The sequence below is a fragment of the Pseudorca crassidens genome, chromosome 11 (genome assembly GCF_039906515.1).
Source record: "Pseudorca crassidens isolate mPseCra1 chromosome 11, mPseCra1.hap1, whole genome shotgun sequence".
NCBI lineage: Eukaryota > Metazoa > Chordata > Mammalia > Artiodactyla > Delphinidae > Pseudorca > Pseudorca crassidens.
The window spans coordinates 90,076,875-90,096,124 of NC_090306.1; the positions used below are offsets into that span (position 1 = coordinate 90,076,875).

The 19,250-nt window shown below is 43.7% G+C and overlaps 1 long non-coding RNA gene across 1 annotated transcript; it reads right to left on the reverse strand.

Moving 5' to 3' along the window:
• Positions 1–204: 204 nt before the first annotated feature.
• On the reverse strand, positions 205–18,949 carry LOC137203001 (uncharacterized). Its single transcript, XR_010932841.1, has 2 exons — positions 18,639–18,949; positions 205–1,907 (listed from the first exon to the last, which is right to left on the reverse strand). It is a non-coding gene; the product is annotated as an uncharacterized lncRNA (long non-coding RNA).
• Between the last annotated feature and the right edge of the window lie 301 nt (positions 18,950–19,250).

A 19,250-nucleotide genomic window follows, 5' to 3' on the forward strand; every position in this document is an offset into this window, starting at 1 on the left:
TGTGGCCTCTCCCGTTGCGGAGCACAGGCTCCGGACGCGCAGGCTCAGCGGCCATGGCTCACAGGCCCAGCCGCTCCGTGGCATGTGGGATCTTCCCGGACCAGGGCACGAACCCATGTCCGCATTGGCAGGCAGACTCTCAACCACTGCGCCACCAGGGAAGCCCTTGTTTTTTTTTTTTTAGTGATTTAATACAACAGAATAGTACATATTAGAATTTATTGCAGGAAGGAAGGGTAAATATCGCTTCATGAAACTGTTTCAGTCACATTTACATGGATGCGTGGGTCATGGTCAAAAATATTTCAGAACATTGAGTCACACTCTCCTTTTATTAACTTCTACTCCTGAGGAATGGCTTTATGGGAGAGAGTATAGAGGTCAATGATGTTTACTGGATGCTCTCCTAAGATTTCAAATGCGATGGAAGGGAATCCTCCGGCTTTGGGGTTTTGTGCTTTAAAGAGGTGCAGACATGTATGTCATGCTCAATTATAAAGTGCTTCTCTTCCCTTCCTCTCCTTCTCCACTCCCATCCTCCTTCTATCCATGAATAGGTCCATGGACATGGAGCTGACAGAAGAGGAAGGGCACAGGCTGATACGTAACAGTGACGCATGGCACGGACAAGAATTTGCTGCTCATCAGCCTTAGTGTGGGTCCCTCTGACGGGCAGCTCATGGAAATGCCTTACTAGTGACTGGTCATGACCCTGGGACTGTCTCGCTAAGCTACAAAACGACCAGACTTCCCTCCCATCCACGAAGAGATAACCCAAATCTTCAGACGACCATGCCAGGCGTTCAGGTTCACCAGGTTGCTCAGAGTGGACCAGCCCCTGAGGAGCATGCTAAGCAAATTCCCAGGGGTCTAGCTACAAGGTCAAGATGTTAAGAGCCCACAGATTCTGCCCTACTCTTCGCCACCCACGGAAAAGTGCAGCCTTTGGGTCACTGCACAAGCCACTGAACAAATGCCCATTTGGCCCGTGAGCCAAGACTCGCTTACTGCACTGTGGGAGGTCAGTTTCCTTTTTCCCTAAGAATCCAACATTGAGTTTCCCAGTCGCTCTTCTCGTTATACATTCCAGCTGTTTCCGGCAGCTGCCTGCTGGGTGAGAGCAGTGGGCTGGGAAACCTGCCTCCAAGACCAGCCTCCAGCACTCTCTAGCCATAGCTCGGCTACAAATCCTCTGTCCTCCTGGAGCTCTGTTTCTCCATCTGCAGAATGGGAGAACCCTTCCTGGGCTGCCCTGCAGGGCTGTGGACGGGATCAGGTGGCACGATTGCCACTTCCCCTTCTGGAAGCCTAAGGTAGTGGGCATACAATAAGCCACTGTCCCTGATTGCAGTCTGGTGGGAGTCAGAGGGGCAGGGAGAAGGGAGAGGCCGGGGTTGATGCTCAGACGAAATGCTGACCCAGGGACACCTTCATTGTACTTGGCCCTTGGACCACCCACAACTTTCCCAGCAATCTTGCCTCACCTTAAAACCACCCAGCAAGAAAAGGGGGAAACTACTTCCCTCAGTAAAGCCCTCGGGTCCTCCTTCTGAAACCAGAGCTTCGGGGAGAGCAGCGAGTGAGTGGAGACCCAGTGTTTAGTCTGTGGCAGTTCATGTGCATAGGACCCCTCAGGAGGGTCTAGCTGAGCTACCAAGGCCACTCGGAGGAGTCTGTCTGGGATGGAGGCTCATTCGAAGGGCAGCTGAGCCCAGGACAACTGAGGCTGAGGTGAGATGCTGGTCCAGAGTGAGTGAGGACGGAAAGGTTTAACAGGCTGTCCTCAGTGTGCAAGCTGGGGTCAGGCATGGGATGGGCTGCGGTCAACCGGATGGGCTTCCAGGTGGAGGCTTCTGGAGGAATATGAGGCGTTTTGGCAATCTGAGAGCTTCTTCTGCAGTAGATCCCTGAAAGGGAATGTAAACAGTATGTGGTCTCCTCGGGGGCCCCGTGTGTGACTAAAGCTGGGAAGGGAAGAGCCCAGACCCACCTCCCACTTCCGTCAGGCTCCCCACCTTGAACCCTGGGACAAGCCAGCAACGGTACCCCCGCGTCTCAGCCCCTCCAGAGGTGGAAAGTATAACAGGAGAAACATCTGCCTCTCTTCATGGGAGTAAAATGGCCTCCGTGTGTGCATCTCTGCTTCCCCCTCAGGCCTCCCCTCTCCCAGCCTCCTTTCTTCCCGACTTTTATAAACATCATATGCGATGCCTGGGCTCACAAGCCAAATCCCTGAGATACCTGGGTGGTTCTGACATGTGTGGTTCATTTTCTCCCATGAAGGCCTGGCTGCCAGGTCAAGACACGTCCCTGAAGAGAAGCAGGGAAGGAACAGGAAGCGGGGATGAGTCGGAGGTGTGAGGAATCCAGGGAATGAAGGACAAGCTAGACTCACCCCCTGGAGGTGTCACCACCTTCTCAGCCCATGCACTTAGTGACAGCTGGGGACACTTTGATTTGTCCCTTCCTGACATTGAAACCTCCTTAGTCCCAGGCCATGCCTTCCACCTGCACCTTATCTTGTCCAAAGCTTAATGCCAGGACTCAGCAAGTCATAAATACTGATAAAATAAAGAATATCTAGTGGATGTTAAATTGTTCAATACATCAGACTGACTGGACATCTCCCGCTCTAACTGAAGGGAACAGGGACAGCAAAAGCAGCTGTTCCCTGCTGCCTGCCAGCCACTCAAGCCCGCGTTTTGACCAACATTCACCAAATGTGAGCACCCGTGATTATTTTTTTCCAGCATTATTGCAAAGTCCCCCCTCTCGGGTTTTCCCTTTTATCTCCCAGCCTCTCTTTTCCTAGACGCATCAGCCCATGTGCTTCATAAGAGACCAGAGATACTCATGCTGATGAATTGCTCTGGATATAGGGAAACAAGTTCGGGAATACAATAGTCCTTGTGTCATAGAAAGAGAGAAGATGCTCCACCCCCTTTCTCCATAACCCTTCATTTTATCACTGCCTGACATGATGGTGTATGTGTCATATATATCTTCTGGGTCCTCCACTCCAAGATAAGCTCCATAAGGACAGAGACCTTGACTTTTAGGGTCAACTGCTCGCTACTGTATCCCTAGTGCCTGGGACAGTGCCTGGAACATTGTAGGTATTCCGTGAATATTTATTCAATGAACAGATGGTTGAGTGAATCTGTCTGATCAGATTGGATTATGAATGACAAGTGAAATGTCTAACCACACAAACACAGTGGGCACAGATATGCAAGTACAACCACACACAGGACTGGGAGGGTTTGTGCATGAATATGATAATGATAATGATAATATTAATGGCTAAAAGTCATGCCTTTCTATGCCAGGGACTGCGCTAAGCATGTACAAGCACTGTCTCAGTGAATATTCACACTGTTTTGTCCTGCTTTAAAGATGACAGACCTTTCAAAGGGATTAAGTGACTTGGCAAAATCAAGACTTAGTTAAGAGCAGAACCAAGGCTGAAGGCAGACCCATCTGCCTATGAGGTCCATGCATTTTAACCATGATGCTTCCTCAAAGTCATCATTTCATTCATGCATTCATTGTGTCCAGTGAAATATTATTATATTATTGTTTGATTTCTCACTGATGCCTAATCTCCATCATTAAGTTAGAACTTCCTAGAGCTAGGGACTATATCTTATTTCCTTATTATATTCCAAGCAGAACCCAGTACTATGAGCTGCACAGAGCAGATACACAACACAGATCTATCCAATTAATTAATTAATATAACCATAGAGGACATCCCAAAAGAGAACTCAACTATAGATTACTTTCAAAGAAAGAAAGAAATGATAAGACAGAGGTGTCAAAATGGCCCTTCCCGGCTGGAAACCTCTCCCGGTTAGGGTCAAGTTTTATTTCTGTTTGTATTTTCAGTGGTTCACAAAGTTCTTGGCATCATGCTTGTTGCATGAATTAAGAAAAACTGGTTCATAACCTGGGGTCTCACAGTGGTAGAATTGAAGAGTCTTGGGGATATTTTATCTAGACTTCTGAAGGTTTTGATGGTTAAGCACCTCATGTGATGTCTAGCATGCAGAAAATACTCAAAAAATTCATTGACTAAATCAGTAGTGGCCTCATAGTAACTGGCCCAGTATCTGATATAGGGTAAATATTCAACAGCTGGTTACTAAATTATATGATCAAATGATTTTTGCTGATTGAATAAAAAATAGTTTCCATTTATTGAGCCAGGCACTAACTATTTTGCATGAATCATCTCATCTAACCCTCACATTACTCTACGGAGTAGGTATTATTATAACTTGTATTTTACAGGTAAAGAAACTGAGGCTCAAAAAAGGTTAGGTAATTTGTCTAAGGTCCCACAGGTATAAGGGGTGGAAATAGGAATTGAATTGTTTGATTCCAAAGGTTTAGCCATGATGCTTGGCCCTGCCCTGTCAGCTCCTTCTGGCAGAGGCACTGTGACCTGACAGCATGATGGTCCTGGAAAGACCTAAGTCCATGAGCCCGCTTCCTGGAAAGAACTTCAGGTACATGGCACAACCTTAAGGGGGCGCCATCTTCTGACTTCCCCAGTGGCCCACAGCCAGAATCCCCTCTGTTCTCCCTCCCTTGCAGTAACAACTTCAAGGCTTGGGTAGGAACATAAAAGGGTTGAGGGCTCTTGGTCCACACGGGGTGTCCAGTATCCAAGTTCTTTGCTTCCATTGTGTGATTTAGGTGTCTCAAAACCATGTGACGTAGATACTGATTTTATTCCCATTTTACGGAGGAAGAAACTGACGCTTAAGGAGGTTGAGTTTACTTATCCAAGTTCACGCAGCTGGGAAGTGGCAGAGCTGGGTTATGAACTCAGGTCATCTGGCTTCCCAAGCTCTTAACCACCACGCCTGCTTTATTTACATTTTACAGTGTCTAGGAACTACCAGTCAAGACATTACTATTTTTTTAAATTTTACTGAAGTATAGTTGATTACAATATTGTATTAATTTCTGCTGTACAGCAAAGTGACTCAGTTATACATATATATATTCTTTTTCATGTTCTTTTCCATGATGGTTTATCACAGGATATTGACTACAGTTCCCTGTGCTATACAGTAGGACCTTGTTGTTTACCCATCCTATATATACTAGTTTGCATCTGCTAACCCCAAACTCCCAATCCTGCCCTCTCCCACACCCCTCCTCCTTGGCAACCACAAATCTATTCTCTATGTCAAGACATTACTATTGATATAATAATTATAATCATGGCATAATTATAATCAGACAGCGAGTGCTTACTGTGGGCCAAGCATTGTTCTAAGAGTGTATTCCTTATTTGCTCCTTCTGCCAATGCTACAGAATTAGGGCTATTAGCCGCATTTACTAACAAGAAAACTGAAGCTAAGACAAAGAAGTAAGTGATAGAGCTGGGATTTGAATGAGGCCTGGCGAATTCCAACAGTTGGACACTTCCAACCCCTCCTGGTATCCATGTCCTTAACCATTAAGCTTTCTGGTCTTCCTATTTTGACTTCACTTTTGCCTTTGAGGTTGTACTACATACCTCATCAACTCTATGTCTTGTGCTGTATATTTCTTGGGAGCAGTCAGGGAGATTACAGGAAGTACAAAGACTTGTTGATGACTCTACCTTCTACTGCACCAGTCAGGGCAGCCCTGGTTTTCTGCCCTTTTCTACAAAATCATCAGGGTAACACCCTCATAGGACAGTAAAATAGATGGACATTAGAAAGATGCTCCTGATCTGCTAGAATACATTTGGTTAGAAAAAATGTGTGATGGGACATAATCTCATTCATGAGCAGAAGGGCCTCCTCAAGGAGAATCTGTTTGAAATCGTTCCTTTAACCAACTGCTAAGCAACAGAAAGAGAAGTAAACCTATGTGCAGAGGAAGAAATGTAGATGCTAAGTGGAATGCCATTAGCAGGTAGGTTTAGACCCCTTCAAATTACATTGCAAAACCTATAAAAACCTGTTGGAAAATGAATAATTCAAAGAGATGGCTCTAGGTGTTTTCCAGAAATAAGTGTGTAACATTGTTATCATTAGAATCAACATTGTCAGAGCAAGTCTTACACATTAATTAAGCTGGCAAATGCTTCTGAATATAATTTAGGCAATCAGGGAGTGATCGGCATAACTCCTAACATCCGTATGAATTCATGGTGTTCAAAGCTTTTTCACATATGTTGTATTGCTTTGTCCTTACCATAAACCACTGAGATCTACAGGATTTCCATTTAGAATTAAGGAGACTAAGGTTCAGATTTTAGGTTTCCTGAATTCAAATCCATTGTTTTTTCCATTACTCTTAAATATAATAATAATTAATAATAATGGAAATTAAGGGAATATCCAGGCAAAGCAGATATGTTCCCCTTTCACAATTCTGCCTGGGCCTTGCGTGACATGTTGGCTTCTTGTATTTTATAAGAGATGATGAACAATGAGTTAAAAATGGATGCGATTCCTCCCTTCTGGATGATTACATTCAGGTAAGGTAATGGTGTTGCCCATCTAAAGAGTAAGCACTTGTGCATTCATCAAATGCAAGGACACAGGGCTTTGCTGGCACATGACGAGGTTTTGTGCAAATTCCAGAAAGGTGCCTCAACCTCTGAACTGACATGACCCCAGGCGAAGACACAGCTACTGACCAGCACAGTACTGGCTGGATTTAGCTCCCATTTGTCCTCCAGGCCAGACACCTTTGTCCAGTACACATATTACACAATCAAAGGCAAAGACTCACACTCCAGAGGAGGTGAAGACGTACATAAATGGACCATTGCAGCGATGTAATTAATATCATAAAAGATTTAAGAAAGGTACTTCAAGACGATTAACTAGGAGTTCTGCTGAAACTTTACTTTTAATACTACAGTTGACGTTTGAGAGAGCCCAACTGTTCTTTTTCCCTGATCCTAAATCAATTGGGAGATAAAATTTAAAAATAAGCTGATATTAGAGAATGTGACTTTAAGACTATGGGCAAGTAGACTTTTTCATACTAAACCTCAGAATCAGATGAATTTACCCATCTGGTCAGTTATATACCACATTGTGTTTTCACTACCTACAGCCTAGCTGGACCCACCATGGGGCCTGGCCATGTCAAACTCAATTTTCGGAGAAGCCAAGCAGAATGTGTGCTTCCTACAAAGTGGATTACATACGAGAAAGAAGGAAGAAAAGATTGACATACCCATTTCCAGTTCCTTATCCCCAATTCAAAAATTCAAAAGGCCAGGAATTATAGAAGAGCTTCTCCCACATGGAGAGAAACATCAGAAATGGGGAAGGATTCCCACTCTACCCTTCTCTCCATTTAACAAATATGAAGATGTTATCCCTTTCTGTTCCCAGCAATAGACCATGCGCAGAGACCATATCTGTTCTATTCTCCTTTTTTTCTCCAGTACCCATCACAATACTTGGCATGTAGTAGGTACTCAATAAATACATTTCAAAAAAATAATGATTAAATGTTGACTGAAAAGCTCAGAAAAGGCCTCCAGAAAGGAAATGACATTTGAATTAAGCCTTAAAGAATCAGTAGCAATTCACAGGCATATTCTACCAAACATTTAGAGAAGAGCTAACACTTATACTTCCCAAACTCTTCCAAAATATAGCAGAGAGAGGAACACTCCCAAGCTCATTCTACGAGGCCACCACCACCCTGATACCAAAACCAGAAAAAGATGTCACAAAAAAAGAAAACTACAGGCCAATATCACCAATGAATATAGATGCAAAAATCCTCAAAAAAATACTAGCAAACAGAATCCAACAGCACATTAAAAGGATCATACATCATGATCAAGTGGGGTTTATCCCAGGAATTCAAGGATTCTTCAATATATGCAAATTAATCAATGTGATACACGATGTTAACAAATTGAAGGAGAAAAACCATATGATCATCTCAATAGATGCAGAGAAACTTTCGACAAAATTCAACACCCATTTATGATAAAAACCCTCCAGAAAGTAGGCATATAGGGAACTTACCTCAACATAATAAAGGCCATATATGACAAACCCACAGCCAACATTGTCCTCAATGGTGAAAAACTGAAACCATTTCCACTAAGACCAGGAACAAGACAAGGTTGCCCACTCTTACCACTATTATTCAACATAGTTTTGGAAGTTTTAGCCACAGCAATCAGAGAAGAAAAAGAAATAAAAGGAATCCAAATTGGAAAAGAAAAAGTAAAGCTATCACTGTTTGCAGATGACATGATTCTATACATAGAGAATCCTAAAGATGCTACCAGAAAACTACTAGAGCTAATCAATGAATTTGGTAAAGTAACAGGATATAAAATTAATGCACAGAAATCTCTGGCATTCCTATACACTAATGATGAAAAATCTGAAAGTGAAATCTAGAAAACACTCCCATTTACCATTGCAACAAAAAGAACAAAATACCTAGGAATAAACCTACCTAAGGAGACAAAAGACCTGTATGCAGAAAATTATAAGACACTGATGAAAGAAATTAAAGATGATACAAATAGATGGAGACATATACCATGTTCTTGGATTGGAAGAATCAACATTGTGAAAATGAATATACTACCCAAAGCAATCTACAGATTCAATGCAATCCCTACCAAACTACCACTGGTATTTTTCACAGAACTAGAACAAAAAATTTCACAATTTGTATGGAAACACAAAAGACCCCGAATAGCCAAAGCAATCTTGAGAAAGAAAAATGGAGCTGGAAGAATCAGGCTCCTGGACTTCAGACTATATTACAAAGCTACAGTAATCAAGACAGTATGGTACTGGCACAAAAACAGAAATATAGATCAATGGAACAGGATAGAAAGCCCAGAGATAAACCCACGCACATATGGTCACCTTATCTTTGATAAAGGAGGCAAGAATATATAACAGAGAAAAGACAGCCTCTTCAATAAGTGGTGCTGGGAAAACTGGACAACTACATGTAAAAGAATGAAATTAGAACACTCCCTAACACCATACACAAAAATAAACTCAAAATGGATTAAAGACCTAAATGTAAGGCCCGACATTATCAAACTGTTAGAGGAAAACATAGGCAGAACACTCTATGATATAAATCACAGCAAGATCCTTTTTGACCCACCTCCTAGAGAAATGGAAATAAAAACAAACATAAACAAATGGGACCTAATGAAACTTAAAAGCTTTTGCACAGCAAAGGAAACCATAAACAAGACGAAAAGACAACCCTCAGAATGGGAGAAAATATTTGCAAATGAAGCAACAGACAAAGGATTAATCTCCAAAATTTACAAGTAGCTCATGCAGCTCAATATCAAGAAAACAAACAACCCAATCCAAAAATGGGCAGAAGACCTAAATAGACATTTCTCCAAAGAAGACATACAGATGGCCAAGAAGCACATGAAAGGATGCTCAACATCACTAATCATTAGAGAAGTGCAAATCAAAACTACAATGCAGGGCTTCCCTGGTGGCGCAGTGGTTGAGAGTCCGCCTGCTGATGCAGGGGACGCAGGTTTGTGCCCCGGTCCGGGAAGATCCCACATGCCGCGGAGCAGCTGGGCCCATGAGGCATGGCCGCTGGGCCTGCGTGTCCGGAGCCTGTGCTCCACAACAGGAGAGGCCACAACAGTGAGAGGCCCGCGTACAGCAAAAAAAAAACCCAAAAAACAAAAAAAACCTACAATGCAATATCATCTTACACTGGTCAGAATGGCCATCATCAAAAAACCTACAAACAATAAATGCTGGAGAGGGTGGGAATGTTGGTGGGAATGTAAACTGATACAGGCGCTATGGAGAACAGTATGGAGGTTCCTTAAAAAACTAAAAATAGAACTGCCATACGACCCAGCAATCCCACTACTGGGCATACACCCTGAGAAAACCATAATTCAAAAAGAGTCATATACCACAATGTTCATTGCAGCTCTATTTACAATAGCCAGGACATGGAAGCAACCTAGGTGTCCACTGACAGATGAATGGATAAAGAAGATGTGGCACATATATACAATGGAATATTACTCAGCCATAAAAAGAAATGAAATTGAGTTATTTGTGGTGAGGCAGATGGACCTAAAGCCTGTCATATAGAATGAAGCAAGTCACAAAGAGAAAAACAAATACCATATGCTAACACATATATATATGTAATCTAAGAAAAAAAATGGTCATGAAGAACCTAGGGGCAAGATGGGAATAAAGGCGCAGACCTACTAGAGAATGGACTTGAGGACATGGGGAGGGGGAAGGGTGAGCTGGGACGAAGTGAGAGAGTGGCATGGACATATATACACTACCAAATGTAAAACAGATAGCTAGTGGGAAGCAGTCACATAGCACAGGGAGATCAGCTCGGCGTTTTGTGACCAGCTAGAAGGGTGGGATAGGGAGGGTGGGATAGGGAGGGTGGGAGGGAGGGAGATGCAAGAGGGAAGAGATATGGGGTATATGTATCTGTATAACTGATTCACTTTGTTATAAAGCAGAAACTAACACACCATTGTAAAGCAATTATACTCCAATAAAAACGTTAAAATAAATAAATAAATAAGAATCAGTAGCCAAGACAAAGCAAGTTTGGAAGGGAATTGCAGGGAATTCAATAGGGGCAGCAGGATCTGTGAAAAGGGAAAGATGGGAGGTGACACAGGAGAAGCCAGATGGTAAAATGTCTCGTGTGCCAATCAAAGCAGTACTGGAATACAAAGAAGAGTAAACATGGATGAGCTGTGGATTAGTGGAGTAATGTCTGTGTTAACGTGACAGAAGCTGAGACCTTCTAGATATGCCTTCTCCAAACCTCCGATCTAAATGCCTATAGAGATGCACCAAAAGACAAAATCATCCTCAAGGGAGTGAACAGAAGATAAACAAAGGTTGTCAATTATATAAGTTGTGGGAGAAGTTCCACCATCCACTTCATGGGAGGAGATGCTCCTACAAAGTACATTCTAGAGCTTTGTCTCACGTGCTCTACCTTGAACCAGAAGAGCAGAACCCCCCAAAAGGCAGAAACCAACACTCTAACCCACTCACACTGCCTCTCCCTATGGGCCCAGAATCCAAAGAGAGAGGTGCCCCTGCCCCAGGTACCCAGAAACTGTCTTCGGAGCCAGCCAGATCCCTGATCCTCTTCTTGCCTACATCAGCTCCTTCATTTATAAATCCTTCTAGAAAACACTATTCCCAGCATAGAACATGCTACCATCTCGGGATACTTGGGTGCATTGCAAATGAAAGGAAACAGAACTGAGGCAAGAGGCAAGGGCAAGGTTGTGGGGGGACTTCTCATGGCCTTCAGTCCTTAAAAGTAGCTACAAAGTGCCTATAACTCAGAGAACCCGTTGGTGGGAACAGGAGATGACTGGTCTCCCTCAGGCCTACCCACACTTGAAGAAGGGCAAACCTGTATAACATGCAGTTAATAGGCCAAATAAGATAAGAACTAAGTGACCATTGGATATGGTCTCAGTTAGGCATTAGGGATCCTAACCACAGTTGTATTAGTGGAACGATGGGGCAGATTGGAGTGGACTTAAGAGAGAATGGGAGGAGGGGACGTGCAGACAGAGTATAGACAACTCTTTGAAGCAACTTGGCTACAGAGGGAAGCAAAGAATAGAAAGGCTTTGGGAAAATACTGTCACAGAAAGCTCATTTGTTTTTAAGATGGAAGGGATAACAGCACGTGTGTATGTTTGCGGCTTTTGTACAAGAAAAGGTAAAGATTGATCATGTAGGGGAGAGAGGGGAGAACTGTTGGAGATATCCTTGAGTGGTTGGTTTTAGATTGAAATCACATTTACAGTAAGAAGAGGGTAGGCAAAGAGGGTGGGCATGGGTACTGGTACAGCATGGATGGGAGACAGAATTGTCACAAAATAAAAGATTGGGAACATGGACACTTGCTAAATAGATTAAGGTACATAGGAATAACCATTGCACATATTTTAACTCAAAGCCCTAAACTATAATGAAAAATAAGATGTACATGGTTTAAAGTACATAATAAAATAAATATAATGAAATAAGAAGAAAAGTAAAATAGTAATAAACTTCTTATAGTAAAATAATAATAATAAGAAGAAGCAGCTGGATCTATAACTCCAGTTTAAAGATTTAAAAGCCTAGGAAGGGCTTCCCTGGTGGCGCAGTGGTTAAGAATCCGCCTGCCAATGAAGGGGACACAGGTTCGAGCCCTGGTCCGGGAAGATCCCACATGCCGTGGAGCAACTAAGCCCGCACACCACAACTACTGAGCCTGCACTCTAGAGCCCGCGAGCCACAACTACTGAGCCCACGTGCCACAACTACTGAAGCCCATGTGCCTAGAGCCCGTGCTCTGCAACAAGAGAAGCCACTGCAATGAGAAGCCTGCACACCGCAATGAAGAATAGCCCCCGCTCGCTGCAACTAGAGAAAGTGTGCGCGCAGCAACGAAGACCCAAAAGTAAATAAATAAATTTTTTTTAATTAAAAAACAAATAAAAGACTAGGAAATGAGTGGTGGGGGAGGCAGAAAATGGAAAAGTAAATCCCTCAGGTATTCAAGGATTAAGTCATTGTTTGGCCCTCAAATCTGATAATTAGGGAAATATAGATTTCAAGACATTTCATAATCTCAAAACCCACAAAAATCAGTAATAGAATATAAAAACAGAATGCTTAGCTTCCAAATCACTACCGAAGATAAGTAGCAAACAGAACCATCTATATCACCTGGAAAAGATTAGATGAGAGGAAATAGGAGTAGGTAAAAATCAGAAAGGATAAATAAAATTACACATGTGGCACCAATAACATCAGTAAGATCGATAAACTAAATGTGTTAATTAACCCTATTAAATGGCAAAGACTTTTAAGGGGTATAAAAGAGAAAAAAGAAAAATATTGAATTATGTGCTGCTTATAAGAGTTTCTCCTAGATGAAAATGGCCTAAAATGATTAAAAACAAAAAGATGGATGAATACATTGTTGACCAACTGACATGCAATGTCTGGGCTAGTGCTGGTGGGAGAATCCATTCATGAATTCTCAGTTTGACACCACGGCAACTAACTCCAGAGAAAAGCATAACCAAAGCCAGTAAAATCAAACTACCACAGTCGTTACTAATCTTTTCATCTCCCTCCTGGCTCCTTTCTTTGATTTCTACTGCCTGTGTGCCTCTTACTTGCCCCCAGGATCCAGACCTACCTGGGCATGCTGTCCTACGTTTAAGGTTACCATCGAAGCTCATTGACTTAGAACTGGGCACAAGATCTTCCTTGAACGAGGCCATCCTCCTGTTCTACCAGTGTTCTTTTGGCCACGAAAGATCAATGAAATGTGTGGAAGTTGTCCAACCTCGACTTTTTTCTACAAATCAACCTTTTAAATACATGGTCCAGTGCAGAACCCGTGTCCTCAGATATAGAGGCAGACATGAACAAAGAGAAAGCAGGGGTGCCAATAACCAGAGGATACAGAAAGCAAAGCAAAAGTGCGCTGTATATGGGACAAAGAGGGTCATTTTTGACTGATACAAGGTAAATGCCACTGCAATGAAATCACTAATTTTTATGGACCTGGTGACAGAGCATCAGTGTTCATAAAGTGAAAACTGCCATTGCGTTATCTCAGAGCCGCTCATTTCTATTTGTATTCTGCCAGCCTCCCAGTTGGTCTCCCTACCTTCTCTCCTGCAACTCTCTAAACTCTCTCCCTACTGAAGACAGAATGAGATTTTTATATGCAGTCTGTGAGTGTCAGGGCTGTAATAGCAGGGATTACACCTTATGCTGTTCCCTTCTGAACACTCAGCACCCAGTGCCTAAATGTTTTAGAGTAAATGAGAGAGAGAGAGAGTGATGCGGGATGAGGGGGTGGAAGAGGAAGGAAGGAAGGAAGGAAGAGAGAGAAGAAGGAAGGGAGGAAGGAAGGAAGGAAGGAAGGGGGGAAGGAAGGAAGGATGGGGGAAGGAAGGAAGGAAGGGGGAAGGAAGGAAGGATGGGGGAAGGAAGGAAGGAAGGAAGGGGGAAGGAAGGAAGGATGGGGGGAAGGATGGGGGAAGGAAGGAAGGAGGGGGGGAAGGAAGGAAGGAAGGAAGGGGGAAGGGAGGAGGGAAGGAGAAGGAGGGAGGGAGGGAGAAAGAGGGAGGGAGGGAAGGACCACTTGGAAGAGCCAAGGACAGAGAACTAGTAAATGTCTTCAACAGGAGGGAAGAAATGGAGTAAGACCCCACTGGAGAGAAGGCGAGAGTCAGTAGCTGAGTGTTTTCTGAGTCTTCTGTTGGGGGAGCAGGGAGTCTGCTCCCAGAAAGCTTCCAAGAGGAACAGGACAGACCCTCAAAGGGATGGAGCAAAGCCAGGAAGGTCTGTCAAATGAACCAAGTATCTGAAACCAGGACATCCTAAAAATCCAGGAATTCTGGTCACTAACCAGATAACCCACATGGGACAGACTGAAACCGTACCTAGAATGAGACCCCAGAAATTCAAAGGGCTCCACTAGAGAAGCAAACTAGCTAAACAGCCTATTTTACTTTCATTTCTCCTTTCAGGGGACATGAATCATTTGTGAGATTTGCAAATTTGAAGAGAAGCATCCATTGGGTAAATAAGGACAGGTCCTGTCACCTGGTGGCCACCATCATTGCAGGCCAGGATCGTCATCTTGGGGCATCCACGGAGGGCGGGCTGCAGGGACATTTGTGCTCCTTCCTAAGGACAGGAAGAAGCTCACATTCCTCCTCTCTGCTCCAGTCACCCTCCCTTCATCCCCTTCTCCCCCATCCCTACCCCTCCCTACACACACACACACACACACACACACACACACACACACACACACCACCCAGCCCCACTCCTTCCCTACAAACAGCTGTGTTCTCATGATTGGAATGATATGAGGTCTATTGATTTGGGGTTAAGAAGAAAATGTTTATAATTCACAAAGTCAGTGAATGGTTTCCTAGCAACTTTTTATATAACTATTATGAAATAATATTCTTTCGCTTTCTCTGTTTCTGTCTCTGTCTCTCTCTCTCCCTCCTTCCCTCCCTTTCTCTCTCAGATCCTCTCCTTGACCACCAAGGATTCTTTTTCTGCATTAAATAACAGAACACATTGAGGGTTTTATAAAAAAACTGCAAATCTCTCCCTAGAAAAACACATGTAAATAGATACATGTTCACTCACACTTCTGTACATACAGTATGAGGAGCTCATAGCACCCTTGAAACCTACCCATGGAACTCACTTAATAACCCTTTCCTACACAGGTAACATCCCATAAGTTTGATCCCTGTCTCATCCAGGCAAGAAAAAAAATGGCCATGGGTTGGTTATCCCTGCAAAAATGTGATGAACTCAGCTTACTTCAAACTATCTCCTCCACCCATCTCCAGCATTATACATTCTAATCCCAAAGCATCAGTTCTCCTGCCCGGCAGTATCTCATCTTCCTGCTTCTCCCTGCCTCCCCACAGCTAGCTAGCCAGCAGCTAGGAAATGTGAACACACTTTATGTCCGCCTGAGGAAATGCCATTAACACAAAGCACCTGCAAAGCTTTCCAAAGCCCAGTACGCGTGGCATCAGTCTCCTCTGTGGGCCTCATTCTGCACCAGCCACCGCTGGGCATTGGCGAGAGCCATAGCCAGGTGCAGATGCTGGGATGCTCTCCTCTCCCTCACCTCCAAACACAGCCCAAGGTCGACTTCACTGCTTCATGAGACCCAGGAGCCTCATAAATGTCAGCTGGTCTGGGGATAGCCTGAGGTTCCCCATCAGGCTTCAATATCATCAAGTTGGAGCAAGTCCTTCATCCAGTCCTTTATAAAATGAGAAAAAAATGGAGTAAAGGAAGATATTAACAATTATCTCTTAGTATTTACTATGTGCCAGGCACTGGGTTAGATGCTTGCCCTACGTATCCTTCTTTAGTTCTCATAAAAACCTTCTAAGGTGTCACTTCCAGGAGTCAATATGGTGTGGGAATTAAACAGGCAACCTCTAGAGACAAAGTAACCTGGTTGGAAGCCCATCACTGCTACCTACAAGCTGTGACTTCGGCCAAGTTGTTCAACCTCTCTGTGCCTCAGTTTCTTCCTCTGTAAGAGGACTCTCCTTTTACGTTCTTTACATTATTATTCTAATAATGTTTTAAAACATCTCTGTTAGAGGGGTGTCATGAGGATTAAGTGAGCCATTGCATATAAGACATTTGGAACAACCTCTGGCAATAGGTAAGCACCCAATAAATGTAAGCCAGTACCAATCTACCCATTTTGCAGATTAGAACACAAAGCCTGAGAGAGGTGCAGTGACTCTCTCAAGGTCGCATTTCTAAACTGCATCTCTAGCAAGTGAGTCTAAGGCCTGGAGTCATAAACACTCTGTGATGCCTCCAATCTTTCTCAAATGCCAAACCCTTTGAAATGCTCGCCTTTTCAAAGTCAGTCTTTATGACATCACATCATTCCTGTGATATTCCTGTCCAAAATGCAAACCTGCATCTAACTATAAGGAAACGTCAGATAAATCCAAGTTGTGGACCATTCTAAAAAATAACTGGCTCATACGCTTGACAAATGTCAAGGTCATGAAAGACAAAGCCTGAGGACTATTCCATGTTACAGGAAACTAAAGAGACTTAACAATTACATTCAACACATGAGCCTGGAATGGATCCAGAGCCAGAAAAATTTTTTTTCTTTTGCTATAAAGGATATTAATTCATCAATTGGCAAAACTGAATAAGGTCTGTGGATTACAAATAGCATTATATCAATGTAAATTGCCTGATTTTGATCACTCTAAGAGACTGTCCTTGTTTTGAGGGGAAATACACATTGAAGGATCTAGAGGTAAAGGGACATTGTGTCTGCAACTTCCTCGCAAGAAGGTCAGAAAAAGAAATGATAATATGTATACAGAGAGGGAATGATCAAATGAATGTGATAAAATGTAAATTTTGGGAAATCTAAGTAAAGCATATTGGGAGACCCTTATACTATACTTGCAACTTTTCTATAGATCTGGAATCACTTTGAAATAAAATGTTTCGGAAAAAGAAAGACAAAGAACCAATCTTTTCACTGTCCATGCCTGCCCTGAGCATACTAGCTGTGAAGCATATCTTCTTACGGTCTCACCTATAGACACAGCTTCATTCCAGAGAAGGCTTCCTTGTTGCTGTTAAGACAATAGATTTGCTTTTCTAAGAGGGAAAATACTCCTAAACCATCCAGTGGGCCCTTTACATTAAAAGAGAGACTTTTAAAATTAGAAGGCATTGTTCTCTCTAGTCCAGGAGGATATAGCAATTCCTCACCCCTTTCCCCACGCCTAAAAAATGTTCATGGCTACAGTCATCATCTGACACCCACTCACAAAACCCTCTTTTGTCTGCCAGATTTTCACAGGCTTCTAAAGAATGTGGTGAATTTGCTGTTGCTGAATGTGGTTCATTTGTGTAAAATTCCTCAGCCCCTTTTTTCCATCCTCACTTTCATCATCCCTGCCCTTTTCTCCAATAGGTCACTTAAAAACAGAACCAGAGAGTGAAGGGTGGAATGGCAAAGGCGACGGGAGAGACTGCAGTTCATTCAGTCAGCAAGCATTTGTTTAGTGAGCACCTACTATGTGCTGCCAGCCGGGCCAGGGACCCAGCAGGGAAGGAGGCAAGCCTGACCTGCCCTCATGGAGCTTGCACTGGGAAAGTGAAGTGGGAGCGGCTAACCAAAGCTTGGAGAATGTTCCAGAAAGGGAGGTACAGGGTGCTGGCAGGGCATGTAGGAAGGGAGTCAACTTACTCTGCTGAGGTCCAGGGAAATCTTATGCCTGAGGGATGATCACATGTCACTTAGATCAGAGAGAGTTGGGTGGGGAGTGGGAAGGAAAAAGAATGCTTTTCACTCATAAAAATAAACACCCATACTTTCTTAAAGCAAAACAAACAGCCCACAGTTAGTAGAAGGAAGGAAATAATACAGATCAGAGCAGAAATAAATGAAATGAAAAAAAAAAACAGAAAAGATCAATGAAAGTAAGAGATGGTTCTTTGAAAGACAACATTGATAAACTTTCAGCCAGACTCGCCGAGAAAGAAAGAGGGTCCAAGTCAATAAAATCAGAAATAAAAAAGAAGTTACAAAATGACACCACAGAAATACAAAGGATCATAAGAGATTACTAGGAACAATTGTATGCCAATAAATGGACAACCTAGAAGAAAGGGATAAATTCCTAGAAATGAATATCAAAACCTCAAGTTCTAACCCAAGCTGAAGTTTCTCCCTCCACACCCTAGCCCTTCCCAACCACTCAGTTCAAGCCACATCCCAGCTAGGAAGCCTCCAGTGAGCGGTGGGGACAGAAGGGTCTTTTCTAGCCCTGCTCCAGCTCCTCTCTTACTGGCTAATGCTGTTTCTTGCCCCTCCAGGGCAGAGGGAGAGCAGGTGTGAAAGGAAAACCCGATTTGGTTGGTGCTGGAAATGTGGCCATCTGTGCAGCAGATGAGGATGCTTTGGTGGTTATTGGAGACTCTCTCCTTTGTACTTCCCGCTGTCCCCTTCTCTGGCAAAGGTGACCTACCCCGGCTAATAACCACCACCTTCTCCCATACACCCCACACCGCCCTCACCTTACCTCAAAGTTCCACGCAGAAGGGTGAATCTGCCATGATGATCTGCCATGGGTTTCCCATCCCTTCCCTGCCACTGTAGCCCTCGCCCTTTGCTGTCCTGTCAAGTGTCACTCAAGCTAGTGTCTCGCATTTAAACTTCTCCAGGCCAGGGTCTGGCAACAGTCCCTGGATTTCTCCAAACATCCAGGCATCCCAAAGTTCTCCCAAGAACTCTCTGACTACACTCAACTCCATCCCAGTGGAGGCCTGGAGGCCATGAGTTTGCACAGCCCAGCCAGTGAGTGGGGGGGCGATGGGGACATATTTGTTTCTTCCTGGTGGCCTTCTCTGCTCTCTGTGAAGGGGAACTCCCAGTCTCTGACAACTTTCTGCACAGAAATCCTCCCTCCCCTTCATTCCGTGATCTGTCTCACCTTCTCTTAAACATTGGCTGGGGCAAGTGCTGGCTACAGATCACAGAGCTCGTTTGGGACTACCCTGTACATGGACAGTCTAGCACAGTGGTTCTCAACTAGGGGCGATTTGGTGCCCCGTCTCCTCCACTTCAGGGACGTTTGACAATGTCTGGGAACACTTTAGGTTGTCACACCTGGAGGGGTGTTACTGGCCTCTAG